General features: G+C 39.8%; 2 long non-coding RNA genes across 2 annotated transcripts; one reads left to right on the plus strand and one right to left on the minus strand.

Moving 5' to 3' along the window:
- Positions 1–8,911: 8,911 nt before the first annotated feature.
- LOC135054774 (uncharacterized) lies at positions 8,912–10,484 on the minus strand. The gene is made up of 2 exons (XR_010243570.1): positions 9,458–10,484; positions 8,912–9,370 (listed from the first exon to the last, which is right to left on the minus strand). It is a non-coding gene; the product is annotated as an uncharacterized LOC135054774 (long non-coding RNA).
- Positions 8,996–12,346, plus strand: LOC135054773 (uncharacterized). Its single transcript, XR_010243569.1, has 3 exons — positions 8,996–9,072; positions 9,146–9,358; positions 10,478–12,346. It is a non-coding gene; the product is annotated as an uncharacterized LOC135054773 (long non-coding RNA).
- The last annotated feature ends 6,627 nt before the right edge of the window (positions 12,347–18,973 follow it).

Genomic DNA, 18,973 nt, shown 5'->3' on the forward strand with positions numbered 1-18,973 from the left:
CCCATGGTTCCCTGCTGTGCGCGGGACTTCCTGTTATGTCACTTCCGACCTGGCTGAGTAATAGTGATCAGGTACGATTAGCAAAACCTTTAACCAAATTATATATATACTTTTAATGTGGTTTGACTTTTAAGGCTGTATTGATTAATTTCTACTTGTATTTCTATATTTTAATACAGTTTTCAAAGTGCTTTGGCATTGTTTCTGTATTTTTATGCACTTTATTTAGCAATGGTGAGAAGGAAGGAAGGACCATATAGGAGGCATATTCACACCTTGATAAAGACCCCAGTAGAGGGGAAGAAACGCGTTGGTGGAGGAGGAGGCGATTCAATCCGGGATTTACAGGAACATTGCTGGAAGCCCTGACGATCCGTGAGGAGGGATACCGTGTGATCCTATGTTCTGAGCGTCTTTTGAACTGTTTAAACTCAGTTCAATTTGATCCGGTAATTACCCGCTGTTTAATAAGCCTGCCTCCTTGCAAAGGAACTTTTATGCCATACACTGTATTTTATGACTCAATATAGAATCAGTTCCATTATTGTTTGTCTGTATTGTGTGTCAATTAAAACAGTGTTACACTATATTCCTTCCATTTTTTCTCTTTACATATCTTGTATACCCTAAATGAAAAAGGGTTAATGCGAATGAACTATCATATGGAATTCTGGAAAAGCGCTGGTTAAGTGTTTACTTCAATCTTTTGTTTGCTATTGTTGTTCTTGGTGGAGGTTAAAAGGGATACCTCTAGAAGTGTCACACTGACTAGCAGCTGTTTTGCGCACGGGACGGCTCTTCTAACCTTTTTTTGGCCTTTGGATATAGCTTAATAAAGACTATGGGCAATATTGACTAATATTCGTGTAACACTATTTTGTTTTTGTTTTTTTGCTTGTATTTGTACCGTGACACCACACTGCATTGTAATTTTTTTTAAATGGCTACATTTTGTTTTGGATCATATAGTGGTAATGTGTCTTTGGAGTGCCACATCACAGAGCAATTTATATATTGCATCTGTAATATTTATCCTTTCAATACAAAATGAAGATGTGTGTGTTTTTTTGGTTTGTTTGTTTGTTTGTTTGTTTGTTTTTCTTTAACTTGTGGCCTATGTCAGTGTCCTGTACATGTTTTCCTGTGTTGATGTTGCCATAGTGGTTATGTGTTTTGGTCAGTGTTTTTTTTTTCCTTTTTTTTTTTTTCAAAAATGTTTTTATTTCGATTTTACATTTAAAACATTTTAATACAATGCCAACAAAGCAGCACTTGAAAAGTAGCTGAGAGACATTACATTATATAATGGCTATGATATAGGACGTTGTATTCATAATAGTAAGTATACAGAGTATCCGTAAGGTGTACAACCAATCAGGAAAGAGCAGTCTCTTCAAGAGAAGGAATAGAAAACAAGACAATAAAAAGGAAGAGGAAGAGGTATATAAAAGTAGAAAGAAGAGTGAGAGAGTAGATGAGGGAAAGAAGAGAGGAGGGGAGGGGAGGAGGATGAATCGCCTGCTGCCCCATAATTCCTGATCATTTTAGCTCAGTCGAATAGGGGGGTCAGATAGAAGTATTGTAGTCTCATACCATAAAGTTGTACGAAAACAATTGTGAATCTGTGTCTTTATTGAAATGTTTAAAGTATCAATAAAAGATTCCCAAACATCAAAAAAATTCTTAGTGCGTTGTTCTTTATGTAATGAAGTCTCCATCCAATCCATTTTAAATACATAAAATAGTTTATCCTTAAACATTTGTAATGAAGGAGGGGATGGATGTATCCATTGTTGTAAAATATTTTTTTTTGCCACAGCTGAAAGAATCAACAATAATTTGCAACACACCGGGGAAACCCTAGAGGTCGTTGGTAGTATACCAAAAATGGCCCAGTCAGGGGACAATGGTAAAAAATTTACTAGTTCTGTAGTGGCAAATTGTTTTACCTGAAGCCAGAATTTTTTAATATGAATATAATCCCACAAGCAGTGAAAAAGAGTAGCCTCAGGTCGCGCGCATTTTAAACATGTCGAAGTGGAAGACATCCCCATTAATTGACATCGAGAGGGTGATAGATAGCCCCTATAAAAAAAATTTAAAGAACATTTCTTGGTACATCATAGTCGGGAGAGTGCGATTGGAATGTAGAAGCGCCTTTAGAATTACGGCTTCGCTAAGATCAGGAAAGTGTCTCTGCCATCTAGTAATGACAGTGTCATAGTGGCCTCCATAATATGGTGTTCGCAATATTTTGTAAAACAGAGAAATAGCTCCTTTAGCATTAAATGGAGACTGAAAGGCAATATCCAACTGGCTCACCCAGTCCATGGGAGAAAGATAGGAAATTACTTTGGAAACATAGTGTTGTGCTTGCAAAAAAGCTAAATTATGAATTTGTAAAAAGGGAAATTTAGAATGAGCCTGAGAAAAAGTAAGAGTACCCTGTGTAGTTGCATTGGTAAGCTGACGAACTGTCGTAAGCCCTCCTTGAGCCCACAAAGTAAAAGGGGCAGAGGCCAACCCGTTTTGGAAGTTCACATTACCAATTAAAGGAAGAAACAAGTAATGTGAAGTGCTAAGTTTCCACTTATTGCGGATCGTATGCCAAACCGACCATGCTGACATCAAGAGAGGGTTATCTAGTATTTCTGGCAGGACATCAGACTTCTGAGAATGCAAAAAACAGACTAAATCTATATTGGTAAGAAAGGATTGTTCTACTGAATAATTGGAGTATAAGTCAGAATGTGAAATCCAATCCTTGATGTGCCTACATATAGCAGCATAATTATAGATTTCCATATTTGGAAAATTAACGCCTCCTTCAGATTTAGTTCTTTGTAACAACCGAAGACTAAGGCGAGGTTTTGCTTTCTTCCAAATAAATTGTTGGAAAGCCGCATCAATTCGCTTAAGATCCGTCTTGGTAAACAGTAATGGCAGAACCTGAATGGGATACAGCAGTTTCGGAAAAGTAATCATCTTTATGAGGTTGGCTCTTCCCAGATAAGATAATCGTAAATGTTGCCAACCATCCAACTCCTTAAGAGCTGTATCAATAGTACTTTTTATATTAATGGTATAGAGATCATAAATATTTCTGGGAAGGCGAATCCCCAAATAAGAGATATAAGAATCTTCCCATTTCAGATCACCAACCTGTAACGTAGCCTTACGAAAAGAGGCGTTTAAGGCCATAATAGTAGATTTGGAGTGATTTATGGTGAATCCCGATATCCTACCAAATTCCTCTAGTTTAGAAATAAGGGGTAATAAACATTCATGGGGATTAGAAATAAAAAGAAGAAGGTCATCTGCGAAGGCAGCTATCTTAACTTCTGTATTGCCATAGGACATACCTCGAAAAAGGGGCCAGGATTGGAGAGCTCTTAGCAAGGGGTCTAATGCAAGGTTGAAAAGTAATGGGGATAAAGGACACCCCTGTCTAGTTCCCCTAAACATTTGAATGGAGTCACCTAAAAGACCGTTGATTAGCAATTTTGTCTTGGGGGAATTATATAGATATTTGATTAAATTAATGAAAGAAGAATCAAACCCCAACTTTTGCAATACAGCATATAAATGGGGCCATAGAATTTTGTCGAATGCGTTTTCGTCATCTAGGCTTAACAATATATTAGAGGATTGTTTCTGAGTTACTGAAGAATATAAGGCCGCTACCGCCAGGCGAACATTGCGAACCATGTTCCTACCATGGGTAAAGCCAGATTGGTGGGACGTCAGGAGAGAAGGAAGGATTGTTTGCAAACGAGTCGTCAGAATTTTTGAAAGAATTTTGTAATCCTGATTCAAGAGCGTAATAGGTCTATACGAGGTTACTAAATCAGGATTTTTATTGGGTTTTAGTAACAGTATAGTATAAGCATCATTAAATGTAGGATATTGAAGGTTACCCTCCTGAATCTGTTTGAAAATATGAGTTAGAGAGGGAATAATATCATCTCTCAGTAACTTATAATAATTTCCATTAAATCCGTCCGGACCCGGCGATTTGTTAAGACGTAAGCTGTCAATGGCAATCCCAATATCTTCCTCTGTTATATCACTAGAAAGGAATTCTTTCTGTTGAGTTGTTACACATGGCAGGTTGGCTTCTTTAAAAAAGGAATCCAACAAAAGGGGGTCAATTGGAGAGTCCTTATAAAGAGAAGTAAAGTATGAATGAAACACACTGTTAATATCAGCAGGGTCAGTAGCCAGTACATTAGAATTTGGGTCCACCAATTTCATAATAAATTGTTTCTTCTGTTGTCTACTTGCCATATAGGCTAAAACTTTTCCCGATTTACCCCCCCCCCCCAGCGGTAATAAGTGTTTTTAGAATAATCTAATTTGGTTTGAGCTTCTTTCATAAGAAAGGACTCTAAAATTTGTTTGTGATGCAAGTAAATTGATTTGTTATCTGCCGTTAAAAATCTCAAATAGTGATGGTAGGCTTCTTTCAGTTTGTTTTTTAATGAATTTAATGCTTTCCTATGATTCCGATTACGTTTGGCTATGTAAGAGATCACATGCCCTCTCATCACTGCCTTTGAGGTCTCCAAAAATAAAACAGGATCATCCCAATGTTCTAAGTTATCATCTACATATTCCCTCCATTTAGCCTTCAAATATAGTTGAAAATCATCATTCTGGGAGAGGAAGGAGGGGAAACGCCAAAGGCGTGAAGAGTACCAGGGGGTAGACCTAGTTAAATCAAAAAGTATAGGGGCATGATCAGAGACAATGATAGGATCTATTATGGTATTACAAACTCGCTGGAACAGAGTATCCGCCACCAAAATATAGTCTATACTAGTAAATACATCATGAACCCTAGAATGAAACGTGAAATCCTTACAGGAAGGATTATGCAGTCTCCACTGATCTACTACATCATGATTGGAGCAGAGAAAATCAAACCCATTCACACGGTTTGAAGAGGTAGAGGAGGTAAAGGCGGAATGATCCAATAGGGGGTTATGTAGGCAATTAAAGTCTCCTCCAATTATTAAGTTAGGAGTCTCATGTTTCATGAGAAGATTTGATAGCTTTTTATAAAAGGCCAAACTAGATGTGTTAGGGGCATAAATATTTAGAATAGTAAATTTCTCACCATGAACTGAAAGATGCACCAACAAGAAGCGCCCCTCCTTATCTGCCACTACATTGTCAATGGTGTACTGAAGATGTTTACTAAACAAGATCACTACACCACGTTTCTTCTTATCAAAAGAGGTTGAGACACATTCCTGAATCCATGTCGCTTTAAGGGTCGCATGGGGACCACGCAGCCAGTGCGTTTCCTGCAATAAAATAATATCAGGGGCTAATCATTTGAGATGGGACAATACTCGTCGTCGTTTACATGCGGAGTTCAATATGGCTACATTCCATGACAAAAACCGTATAGCAGATGATGTCAATTGGGGGGCTAAATTAGAAGAGTCAACATGAGTTGTCATCCAATTCCACACTTACCAAAAGAAATTGTAGATAGTGTATCTTTGATTAGCGCACCCGTCCCATCCCAGCTAGTGAGACAAGCGCTCCGAACGCAAGTTGGATATGGCAGCGGCATGGAGACAATGGAGAGGGACCACAGGCGATCCAGGAAAAGAGAAGTAAGGGGAGAAGAAAAAGGAGAGAAAAAGAGTAGAGAGCACCAAAAATAGCATATAAACAAATTGTAACACATTTCCAACAGTTTATCTATGAGAGTTCAACCCCTCTAGCACAAGAGAGGTAGGAAATTAGAATTTATTCGTAAAACCAGAGTAAATTATAAATATCTGAGATGATATACCATCAACTCATCCATTTGGAGATGGATTTGTAGAGGAACCTTGTAATGAAATCTTTAGGTGATCTCTAGCTTGGTCAGGAGTGTCAAAATTAAGGGTCTTCCCATCAATGAAGATCCGCAATTTAGATGGATATAAGAGGGCAAATTTAACATTTTCAGTAAACAAATGTTTGCATATTGGGGTAAATTCTTTCCTCCTCTGAGCCACAGAGGCCGAAAAGTCCTGAAATATCAATACTTTAAAGTTTCGCACTTCAAGCGTGCGTTTTTTCCTGTATGCCATGAGTATGTTTTCTTTATCTCTAAAGTTAAGAAATTTGGCAATCACAGGAAGAGGACGTATTTGGGATGAGGGGGGACCCCTATCGAGGCCAATACGATGTGCTCTTTCAATGAGTACTGTTCCCTAGGTACTAGGAACATTGAGGTTTTGAATTATGTCAACACTCAATAGGTCGAAAAGATCCGAACCAGATATTGACTCTGGGATGCCTATAAATCTAAGATTGCTTCGCTATCCCTATTTTCAAGGTCATCTATCTTTGAGGTCAAAAATGCTATTTGCTGGAAGTGAGAGTCATCAGAATTTTGCAGAGATACAATAGCATCCTCTGTCGTGCTAACACGCTGCTCCACCTCCACTAATCGTTTGGTATGTGATTCTAAAGGGTATAAGACCGTGTTTAAAGTTGTTTGGATCGCGTCTAATTTTTTTTCCAGGGTTGGATTTAGAGGTAAGGAACTTTCCCCAGAAAGGGAGGGTATAATGAGTGTGGAAGAAAAGTCTTGAGATGCTGAGGGAGGTGAACAATTAGGCTGGGGTGTGTTTACCTTTTCCCTAACCGAAGGGGTTTTGGATTGAGATTTCCCGTTTCTGACCATGGTATCAGTTGGATATTTATCTATAAATTTGTCCATACTATGGGACAATAACCAGGTTAGCTAGAGATTCTACACCACCTATGGATGGATGTTTTTGAAATATCTACATAACTAGAAACATACAAGTGGCAATAGTTGAATTCAACCACTGAAGTTGTGAAGAGTAAGCTGTACTTACTGAATTACACAAAACAAACAACAACAACAAAAACAACAACAACAAAAGGGGGGGGGGAGAGGGAAAGGGTAGGAGGGCGAGGGAAAGAGGGTGGAAAGAAAACACTAAAACAGTACTCAATGGGAACTACCCAAATATCTAACTGATAGTAAAAACAGTAAATAGGAAGTTATATCCCAAGAATCAGCACAATTTGTGGTACAATAACAATAATATGTAGTAAATTTACCTACAGATTACCTGATATGTATAGAATCAAACAGAACAGTTGCAATTGATAGCAGTTAACAATGAATATACATATATACCTTGTATATAACTGCAGTCATAGGGATTTGTCACCATTAATAGCAGGCTTTTGGTGTGAGCCAAGTTGTATAAAATATACTGACCTTAAGTATTATATATCATCCAGTGGCAGTATTTATCTTTTATTGTAGGGATAGTTTAAGTGCTACCAGTTGTGAAACCGTGATCCGTAATGTGTTATAAAGGCAAAGTAAAGAGCCCAACACTACGGTTACACATGTAAAGTTTTAGCGTGAGATATATTATGAGTATTCAATTTGTGTATAATGACACCAGTATGTCCTGCATCTGTGCAGTCACTTCAAGTAGAACATCTGCCCAAAGAAGAACTTTCATTTGGGCTATATAATGTAAGAGCTGTAGGTGGCACTGTTGTATAAGAAAAGTGTGTCTGAATCCACAATACTTAATAAACAGTAGAAAACATTATACCCCTATGTCTATATCTAAACAGAATACTTGTCATATGGTAGTAGCAGAAATTAGAACATGACAACAAAAATTAAAGGAAAAGTCTGGTATCTGATCGCTGATAACAGCCACCCTGGAGTAGCCAAGGGAAGCAGTCTCTGTTGAAGGAATGGCTGCAAACACTGGGACGTTAGGGAGAGAGTACACTGCCCTGCACTATATCTCAGCACGCGTGTATTGTAGCAGAAGGGCGGCTCAGGTTTGTCATGGGGTTGATCATAGGGTTCCAATCAACTTCCCTCAAAGGTCCGCACCCCCAGTTCCCAAATATTATTCAATGCCCAAAAGAAGGTTCAAGCTAAGGGTTGCTGGGTTTTTGTTGAAACCTGCTTTAGGGGTAACATTGATCCTTTGTGCAGCAAGAGCGGGTTAGGCACTGGCACCCCACAGCCGCTCACTAGGTAGAGTAGGGCCTGGCATCCAAGTTCAGGGGCGGGTGAAATGGGCGCCGCACGGGGCTATCACCGGGGTCCCACCCAACTTCAGGGACTCAAAATAGGAAGCAGGGCCCAGCCTAGAGGGTAATCACCAACCGTTCGGTCCCAGTGTCATACGCCCGCAGCACCGATCCCCAAGGTCCCGGCAGCGGAGACAAACGCATCGTCAGGCACAGGTCGGGTGAGGCCGTTGCAGCGCACAACACCGTCAGGCCTCTCGTCAGGCCTCTCGTCACAGCAAACAGTGCCACTGGGGAACACATGGGTCTCGATCCCTCACCCCGTCGGCCACCTCCTGGTTCAAGCACTGCTCCGGTTCTCCCTCCGTCTCACCACGGCCAGGGACGATGCGGCTCCCGCACCCACCGGCCATCCATCCACCATCAGATCTCCGCCAGCAGGTACAGAACGGCTCCCGCAGTCACCTTCCGGATCGTCCGCTCAGCCGCCACAAGTCATAGGGCCCACGGCAATAGAGGTGGGAGGGTTGGATTCACTGTAGAAGTGCAGCAAGGCCGGTAATGGCGCCGGACCACGCCACTGAGACGTAGGTAGGCCTCAGTAGTGGCAGGCTGGATTCCGGTGGGTAAACGCTCCAATCTCCTCAATGTTCGGTGTAGTAGGTAGAGCTGAATCCCCAACACACTCCTGTATAGTTATTGATTCTTTTGAATAAGATCTGCAAAAGGATTGAGGTAGATTCAGCAGCTGGGAGACAGAGCTATCAGTAAAATGCGGCCATCATGATGCTCCGCCCACCGGAAGTCCTTTTTTTTACTTTTTGTATTTCCGGTCCTTATGTTTTTTATAAATAAAAACCAAGCATTTCTAAAAGAATAAATGTTTATAAGCATAATGGGTGGATGTATACACAATAGCATGATAAAATAGTTTTTTTTAATTTTATACAGTGTTAGAAAAAAGCAGTACTACTCGACGGCCAGTAACTCCTATCACATCTGATGATGATGATGCTGCAGAAGCAGGTAAAGTGTCCATTGTTGTATAGGGTATGCTTGTAAAGGAATGGCCATAACAAAATTGCACTTTCATTAAAAGGTCCATCAAAAGAAGTATGGAGCAGCAGAAGTGGGACTTCTGTAAGACATCACAACAAAAAACCTGTGGCCGAAAAGAAAGCAAGGTCGTATGTCCCGGGCCAACCACAGCAGGCTACCCCACCATGAAGATTATCGTCCGTATGTTCTGTCCCCCCACTCCAAATTTTGGACACACCTCCAAGACGTCATCCACACTCCCCTCATCTTGATTGTGAGTATCAAACTGAAATAAATGTTAAAAATTTCAGAACGTAATCCAAAATTTTCATAATTGCATTAAGTCAAATACATCAAAAACTTAGATACTTACCGCAGTAAGTAAAAGCTGAAATGGAATCCAAGCTAAATGGCCTTGTCCACATCCAGTAAAGATATGTATGTCCACTTGAGCCATACAGTATGACATTGGCCCTCATTCCGAGTTGTTCGCTCGGTATTTTTCATCGCATCGCAGTGAAATTCCGCTTAGTGCGCATGCGCAATTTTCGCACTGCGACTGCGCCAAGTATCTTTGCTATGTAGATAGTATTTTTACTCACGGCTTTTTCATCGCTCCGGCGATCGTAGAGTGATTGACAGGAAATGGGTGTTACTGGGCGGAAACACGGCGTTTTATGGGCGTGTGGCTGAAAACGCTACCGTTTCCAGAAAAAACGCAGGAGTGGCCGGAGAAACGGGGGAGTGTCTGGGCGAACGCTGGGTGTGTTTGTGACGTCAAACCAGGAACGACAAGCACTGAACTGATCGCACAGGCAGAGTAAGGTTGAAGCTACTCTAAAACTGCTAAGTAGTTTGTGATCGCAATAATGCGAATACATCGGTCGCAAATTTAAGAAGCTAAGATACACTCCCAGTAGGCGTAGGCTTAGCGTGTGTAACTCTGCTAAATTCGCCTTGCGACCGATCAACTCGGAATGAGGGCCATTGTGTGTAAGATGCTGCAACAAAAAAGCATGTTGGTTTTATTGCAAAAAGTAAGGTTGTTTTTCCAAATTACACATGTGTGTTTGAGGTAACATGGCAAAATACATATAAAAACATTACTATGTTTGTTTGAACAAAGCTATAAGGTAACACATTATGTATTCCAATGTGTTTTTATTGTGGAGTATGTGTGAGCTACAATAAAACTAAAGTGTTTGCTTTCACGATTAAGTAACCAGACACATTTGCCACATACAGGCATATGTATGTATTTAAGCTATGAGTGATGATGTTGCTAGGCAGAATAGTTGAAAGCAACAGTGAATGACATGTGTTCCATGTGTAGTGATTTGTTTTCATTTCAAAAACATATGGATAGCTAACGGAGATTTGTTTAACATTTCAGCTTCTAGTCCTGGGAACAGCATCCCTCCGCAACAACAGCAACACAGTGACATGGAGGAGACAAACATCTTAGAAATGCAGCCATTAATGCAAGGAATGAGCCCCCCAGCACCTGTGAGTATGCCACCACAGCAAAGCACACCACCACCACAACACAGCCCAACAACACCAGAAACACAAGGCCCTGATCAGGTGTTGGTCCATTTGGGCTAGACAGCAGGCCACTAATGAAGATTGCCTGCGTAAGCAGACACAAATGTTTGCAAGCCTACCATCTCACCTCAGAAGAATATCAAGAAATCTGAGTAGACAAAATGAACAAACAACCAGAATAGGCAATACCATGGAACTCATGCGTACAGACATTACACAGGTCATGGACAACTTTCAGCACATAATGGAAGAACAGCACAGACAACAGCAAAGTTATATGAGCATTTTTCAAAACAATCAAAAGATTAATGAAAGTTTATTCCGAATAGTAAACAATCAAAATGCTGCTACACGTGAACTCAATGCCACCCTCACTAACCTGAATGAAACACTCAGATGCATGCACCAACAGCAAACAAGCAGCAGTTCTGGTACGACTACTCCAAATATCACGCCAGTGTCATCACCACCAAGACGCTCCACCAGAGCACAACAATATGACAGTGCTAAAGGTAAAGGGCAGGACACGCAGCCACAAAAAAAACGTGAAAAAAATTCAAGTTAGACATTTGTGATAAGTAACTCAAAATAGTTAGTAAGTGTATTTTTGGATAAAAATATATAACACTTAGCTCCTTGACACTTTTTTCAACATCATCAATTATAAGTGGTACAAACAAAAAGATAAAATTTGTACGCACATTTATTCTTTACCATTTTTTTTGGTATTGGAGGAGGGAAATGTTGATGGAGCCACACATACATGTTAGCAGGAAGTAAACTGACCACTTGATTTTTTTTTCTAATCATTACTCTTTCTAGATTCCAATCATTCTCTTTCCCTGCAGACACAATAGTTGCCAGCCAGGCAGAATGTCTTTAGCAGGAAGTAAACTGACCACTTGATTTTTTTCTAATCATTACTCTTTCTAGATTCCAATCATTCTCAATCCCTGCAGACAATCCAAATTACAATGTTATTGATACATATTTTAGCTTTATTCTCTATACAACATTACAAGAAGAACACAATTGAGTTGCGTAAAAAGCTTGTAATATGTTGGCTTTGTTTTGTTTTAAAAACATTGACAAAATGAATGTCAGTATTGATGGGACATGTTTGTGTGTGTTAAAAATTAGTAAGAATGTTTTTACACATGATGTTGAAACAAACAAATATGTACTTTTACTACAAAAAAAAAATCAAAGAATGTGTATAATAATGTATATGTGTGGGAAACTGTGTATTTACTTACCCATCATCAATTTTATAGCATCAAACATTAGGAAATAAATTAATCCAGATTACAGTAAGTTTGTATGTCTTAAATATGATGGTGCATCACACATAGGGACACATGTATTCCTCAAGGCTAACATATTATATGTTGAGGAGTGTTTTTTGGGAACACAGGTTCTCAAACTCGGCAATCAGGAACCCACGCAGTGCATGTTTTGCAGGTCTCCTCACAGAATCACAAGTGACATAATTAGCTCCACCTGTGAACATTTTAACATATGTCTGTGAGTAATTCATACACCTGTGCCTCTACTGGGTTACGTGAAAAACATGCACTGTGTGTGGTCCTGAGGGCCGAGTTTGTGAACCTGTGCATTAGGGAATTGCACACAATGATAAAGTGAAATACTAAATGGATTATGTGGCCTTGTAAGAAATTAGCACTGCAAGTTTACGATCAGTTATCCAGACTTAATGCATGCCACTTATAATCTGTTGTTTTGGTAATAAAAATACACACAATACACATGCGACATTTGTTTTTCATAAAGCGAGGGTATGTTTGTATGTGTCAAGGAGACAGACACATTCTGAGTAATGGTTTTGGGGAAAAAAAGGCCAAACATCTATTTATGATTACACAACAAATGAAATAAGCAAACCAAGCTTACCTTAGAAATAGCGATTGATGATCTCTTGCCTAACCTGCCTCCCCACATCTGTACTCCAAGTATCACCAGATGTCTCTAATTCCTCTACTTGCTGGCTGCTTTCTTCCTCCTCCTCCTCCTCCTCCTCCTCAACATGTGGCAGATGTTGTTGCAAACACATGTTATGAAGAAAGCAGCAGCAGAACACAATTTGAGTCACCTTGGAGGGACTATACAACAAAAGGCCACCAGACTTATCCAGACACCGAAACCTAGATTTCAGCGCACCAAAACATCTTTCTATCATATTCCATGTGGACTTATGTGCATGATTGTAATTGTGTTCAGCAGGGGTATCAGGTCGGGGCAATGGAGTTAGAAGCCAAGAGAAACAGCCATATCCTGCATCACCTAAAATACAGATATAGTAACGTGATTCATGTTAAGATACAGCAACACATAAGTAACACACTGTGTGGCAGATGTATTAACCTGGAGAAGGCATAAGGAAGTGAAAAACCAGTGATATGTGCAAGGTAATAGAGGCAGCAGACAATCTGTTCCTTAATGTTCATTTACATATTGGAGCTGATTGGCTGGATCTTTATCACCTTGCACAGATCACTGGTTTCTCACTTCCTTATGCCTTCTACAGGTTAATACATCTGCACCTGTATTTGGACAAAGTATACGCAGGCCTACACATATCAAATTACATACCCAGCAGCCATCCATCTGGCATTTGTCTGTCCTCAAACTTATCAAAGAGGGATGACTGACTGAGGATGAAGGAGTCATGGCAGCCCCCAGGGTAACCAGCAACAACACTCATTATTTTGAGATTTGCATCACAAACCACCTGCACATTTGTGGAGTGTTCGAAATGGCGGTTTGTATATATGTGCTGCCTGCCCCTAGGTGGTCTCAGCTGAATGTGTGTGCAATCTATGGCTCCAAGCACATTGGGCATGCCAGCCAGCTCATAGAAATCTACCCTGACGGCATGCCACTGAGACTCCTGGGTAGGGAAGCAGATTGAGGCCTCGATGTGGGGCTGCAAAACAGCCAACACCTGTGTGTATAGTTTAAAGAACAATAAACATGAGATTTTAGGACAGAACTGGCCACAGAGAAATTAAAACAAACACAAAACAGAAGACTATAGAAAAAATTGGTGTTGGGGATGCGCTACACCACTAACAAATGGTTAATAAAAAATAATAAAAATGTACATGTGATTCTATATATTACTGTATATCGAAAGGGTTTAATACTCATTAGACAATTTCATAAACAAAAAGTTATAATTTATTTTTTATAGAATTTGATATATAGACAGCTTTTAAAAAATTCATTAATATAAAGCCTGTATTTCTATGTGGCTCTCAACCTTAAGAAGACATGTTTAAAACAAAAAATTAAAAATACATATATAAATAGGCTGTATAGCTGATATAACCTTTTGAGAAGTCCTAGGATTTGAAATAATGTTATTCTATATATAGAGTCCTATTGGATCTGATACGTTGTAGCGATCTTTGCTACAAATTATTCTTTTTTTATGTAGACAGAGTTCACTGGGTCCCTGCTGTGCACAGCTTTTGATGTTATTAATATGCATGCATTTTGGATTGTTAAAACACTTGACTTTATATCCACATTGTTTTCCCCTGGTTCCAAATCTTACAGCTTCATCCCTCCGTTTTTTTATTACATCAGTTAGGTTACCGTGATTGCGTTCTGCCGGGATTCAAGTGGCGCTGTTGGTTCTAATTTCGTTGGGGTCCGTGGCTGTCACAGTGGTAGTTGTGGATGGGCTCCTTTGAACGTGTAACGCGTTTCTCCGCCTTTTTCCGTTACTGTCCGCGGCTTCCTCAGACAGCCGCTGACGGTAACGGAAAAAGGCGGAGAAATGCGTTACACGTTCAAAGGAGTATGGTAGGCCACTGCTGTACCTACCTCTGTGTCGTCACGCATCATCCATTAAGTATACTATCTATCTACATTGTATACCTGTGGTGCATTTTAGTTTAGCAGTTTGCTGACAGTGTCCACCAGTATACTATATATAGCAGTACGGTAGGCCACTGCTGTACCTACCTCTGTGTCATCACTCATCATCCATTAAGTATACTATCCATCTACATTGTATACCTGTGGTGCATTTTAGACTAGTTTAGCAGTTTGCTGACAGTGTCCACCAGTATACTATATATAGCAGTACGGTAGGCCACTGCTGTACCTACCTCTGTGTCGTCACTCGTCATCCATTAAATATACTATCCATCTACATTGTATACCTGTGGTGCATTTTAGTTTAGCAGTTTGCTGACAGTGTGCACCAGTATACTATATATGGCAGTACGGTAGGCCACTGCTGTACCTACCTCTGTGTCACTCGTCATCCATTAAGTATACTATCCATCTACATTGTATACCTGTGGTGCATTTTAGTAGTTTGCTGACAGTGTCCACGAGTATACTATATATAGCAGTACGGTAGGCCACTGCTGTACCTACCTCTGTGTCGTCACTCGTCATCCATTAAGTATACTATCCATCTACATTGTATACCTGTGGTGCATTTTAGTTTAGCAGTTTGCTGACGTGTCCACCAGTATACTATATATAGCAGTACGGTAGGCCACTGCTGTACCTACCTCAGTGTCGTCACTCGTCATCCATTAATTATACTATCCATCTATATTGTATACCTGTGGTGCATTTTAGTTTAGCAGTTTGCTGACAGTGTCCACCAGTATACTATATATAGCAGTACGGTAGGCCACTGCTGTACCTACCTCTGTGTCATCACTAATCATCCATTAAGTATACTATCCATCTACATTGTATACCTGTGGTGCATTTTAGACTAGTTTAGCAGTTTGCTGAAAGTGTCCACCAGTATACTATATATAGCAGTACGGTAGGCCACTGCTGTACCTACCTCTGTGTCATCACTAATCATCCATTAAGTATACTATCCATCTACATTGTATACCTGTGGTGCATTTTAGTTTAGCAGTTTGCTGACAGTGTCCACCAGTAGACTATATATAGCAGTACGGTAGGCCACTGCTGTACCTACCTCTGTCGTCACTCGTCATCCATTAAGTATACTATCCATCTACATTGTATACCTGTGGTGCATTTTAGACTAGTTTAGCAGTTTGCTGAAAGTGTCCACCAGTATACTATATATAGCAGTACGGTAGGCCACTGCTGTACCTACCTCTGTGTCATCACTAATCATCCATTAAGTATACTATCCATCTACATTGTATACCTGTGGTGCATTTTAGACTAGTTTAGCAGTTTGCTGAAAGTGTCCACCAGTATACTATATATAGCAGTACAGTAGGCCACTGCTGTACCTACCTCTGTGTCGTCACTCGTCATCCATTAAATATACTATCCATCTACATTGTATACCTGTGGTGCATTTTAGTTTAGCAGTTTGCTGACAGTGTCCACCAGTATACTATATATAGCAGTATGGTAGGCAACTGCTGTACCTACCTCTGTGTCGTCACTCGTCATCCATTAAGTATACTATCCATCTACATTGTATACCTGTGGTGCATTTTAGTTTAGCAGTTTGCTGACAGTGTCCACCAGTATACTATATATAGCAGTACGGTAGGCCACTCCTGTACCTACCTCTGTGTCGTCACTCGTCATCCATTAAGTATACTATCCATCTACATTGTATACCTGTGGTGCATTTTAGTTTAGCAGTTTGCTGACAGTGTCCACCAGTATACTATATATAGCAGTACGGTAGGCCACTGCTGTACCTACCTCTGTGTCATCACTCGTCATCCATTAAGTATACTATCCATCTACATTGTATACCTGTGGTGCATTTTAGATTAGCAGTTTGCTGACAGTGTCCACCAGTATACTATATATAGCAGTATGGTAGGCCACTGCTGTACCTACCTCTGTGTCGTCACTCGTCATCCATTAAGTATACTATCCATCTACATTGTATACCTGTGGTGCATTTTAGTTTAGCAGTTTGCTGACAGTGTCCACCAGTATACTATATATAGCAGTACGGTAGGCCACTGCTGTACCTACCTCTGTGTCATCACTTGTCATCCATTAAGTATACTATCCATCTACATTGTATACCTGTGGTGCATTTTAGTTTAGCAGTTTGCTGACAGTGTCCACCAGTATACTATATATAGCAGTACGGTAGGCCACTGCTGTACCTACCTCTGTGTCATCACTTGTCATCCATTAAGTATACTATCCATCTACATTGTATACCTGTGGTGCATTTTAGTTGTGCGCAGTATATATAGTAGTAGGCCATTGCTATTGATACTGGCATATAATTCCACACATTAAAATATGGAGAACAAAAATGTGGAGGTTAAAAAAATAGGGAAAGATCAAGATCCACTTCCACCTCGTGCTGAAGCTGCTGCCACTAGTCATGGCCGAGACGATGAAATGCCATCAACGTCGTCTGCCAAGGCCGATGCCCAATGTCATAGTAGAGAGCATGTAAAATCCAAAACACAAAAGTACAGTAAAATGACCCAAAAATCAAAATTAAAAGCGTCTGAGGAGAAGCGTAAACTTGCCAATATGCCATTTACGACACGGAGTGGCAAGGAACGGCTGAGGCCCTGGCCTATGTTCATGGCTAGTGGTTCAGCTTCAAATGTGGATGGAAGCACTCATCCTCTTGCTAGAAAAAAGAAAAGACTTAAGCTGGCAAAAGCACAGCAAAGAACTGTGCGTTCTTCGAAATCACAAATCCCCAAGGAGAGTCCAATTGTGTCGGTTGCAATGCCTGACCTTCCCAACACTGGACGGGAAGAGCTTGCGCCTTCCACCATTTGCACGCCCCCTGCAAGTGCTGGAAGGAGCACCCGAAGGATACCGTGTGATCCTATGTTCTGAGCGTCTTTTGAACTGTTTAAACTCAGTTCAATTTGATCCGGTAATTACCCGCTGTTTAATAAGCCTGCCTCCTTGCAAAGGAACTTTTATGCCATACACTGTATTTTATGACTCAATATAGAATCAGTTCCATTATTGTTTGTCTGTATTGTGTGTCAATTAAAACAGTGTTACACTATATTCCTTCCATTTTTTCTCTTTACATATCTTGTATACCCTAAATGAAAAAGGGTTAATGCGAATGAACTATCATATGGAATTCTGGAAAAGCGCTGGTTAAGTGTTTACTTCAATCTTTTGTTTGCTATTGTTGTTCTTGGTGGAGGTTAAAAGGGATACCTCTAGAAGTGTCACACTGACTAGCAGCTGTTTTGCGCACGGGACGGCTCTTCTAACCTTTTTTTGGCCTTTGGATATAGCTTAATAAAGACTATGGGCAATATTGACTAATATTCGTGTAACACTATTTTGTTTTTGTTTTTTTGCTTGTATTTGTACCGTGACACCACACTGCATTGTAATTTTTTTTAAATGGCTACATTTTGTTTTGGATCATATAGTGGTAATGTGTCTTTGGAGTGCCACATCGCAGAGCAATTTATATATTGCATCTGTAATATTTATCCTTTCAATACAAAATGAAGATGTGTGTGTTTTTTTGGTTTGTTTGTTTGTTTGTTTGTTTGTTTTTCTTTAACTTGTGGCCTATGTCAGTGTCCTGTACATGTTTTCCTGTGTTGATGTTGCCATAGTGGTTATGTGTTTTGGTCAGTGTTTTTTTTTTCCTTTTTTTTTTTTCAAAAATGTTTTTATTTCGATTTTACATTTAAAACATTTTAATACAATGCCAACAAAGCAGCACTTGAAAAGTAGCTGAGAGACATTACATTATATAATGGCTATGATATAGGACGTTGTATTCATAATAGTAAGTATACAGAGTATCCGTAAGGTGTACAACCAATCAGGAAAGAGCAGTCTCTTCAAGAGAAGGAATAGAAAACAAGACAATAAAAAGGAAGAGGAAGAGGTATATAAAAGTAGAAAGAAGAGTGAGAGAGTAGATGAGGGAAAGAAGAGAGGAGGGGAGGGGAGGAGGATGAATCGCCTGCTGCCCCATAATTCCTGATCATTTTAGCTCAGTCGAATAGGGGGGTCAGATAGAAGTATTGTAGTCTCATACCATAAAGTTGTACGAAAACAATTGTGAATCTGTGTCTTTATTGAAATGTTTAAAGTATCAATAAAAGATTCCCAAACATCAAAAAAATTCTTAATGCGTTGTTCTTTATGTAATGAAGTCTCCATCCAATCCATTTTAAATACATAAAATAGTTTATCCTTAAACATTTGTAATGAAGGAGGGGATGGATGTATCCATTGTTGTAAAATAATTTTTTTTGCCACAGCTGAAAGAATCAACAATAATTTGCAACACCCCGGGGAAACCCTAGAGGTCGTTGGTAGTATACCAAAAATGGCCCAGTCAGGGGACAATGGTAAAAAATTTACTAGTTCTGTAGTGGCAAATTGT

This window comes from Pseudophryne corroboree, chromosome 3 (genome assembly GCF_028390025.1).
Source record: "Pseudophryne corroboree isolate aPseCor3 chromosome 3, aPseCor3.hap2, whole genome shotgun sequence".
Lineage (NCBI taxonomy): Eukaryota > Metazoa > Chordata > Amphibia > Anura > Myobatrachidae > Pseudophryne > Pseudophryne corroboree.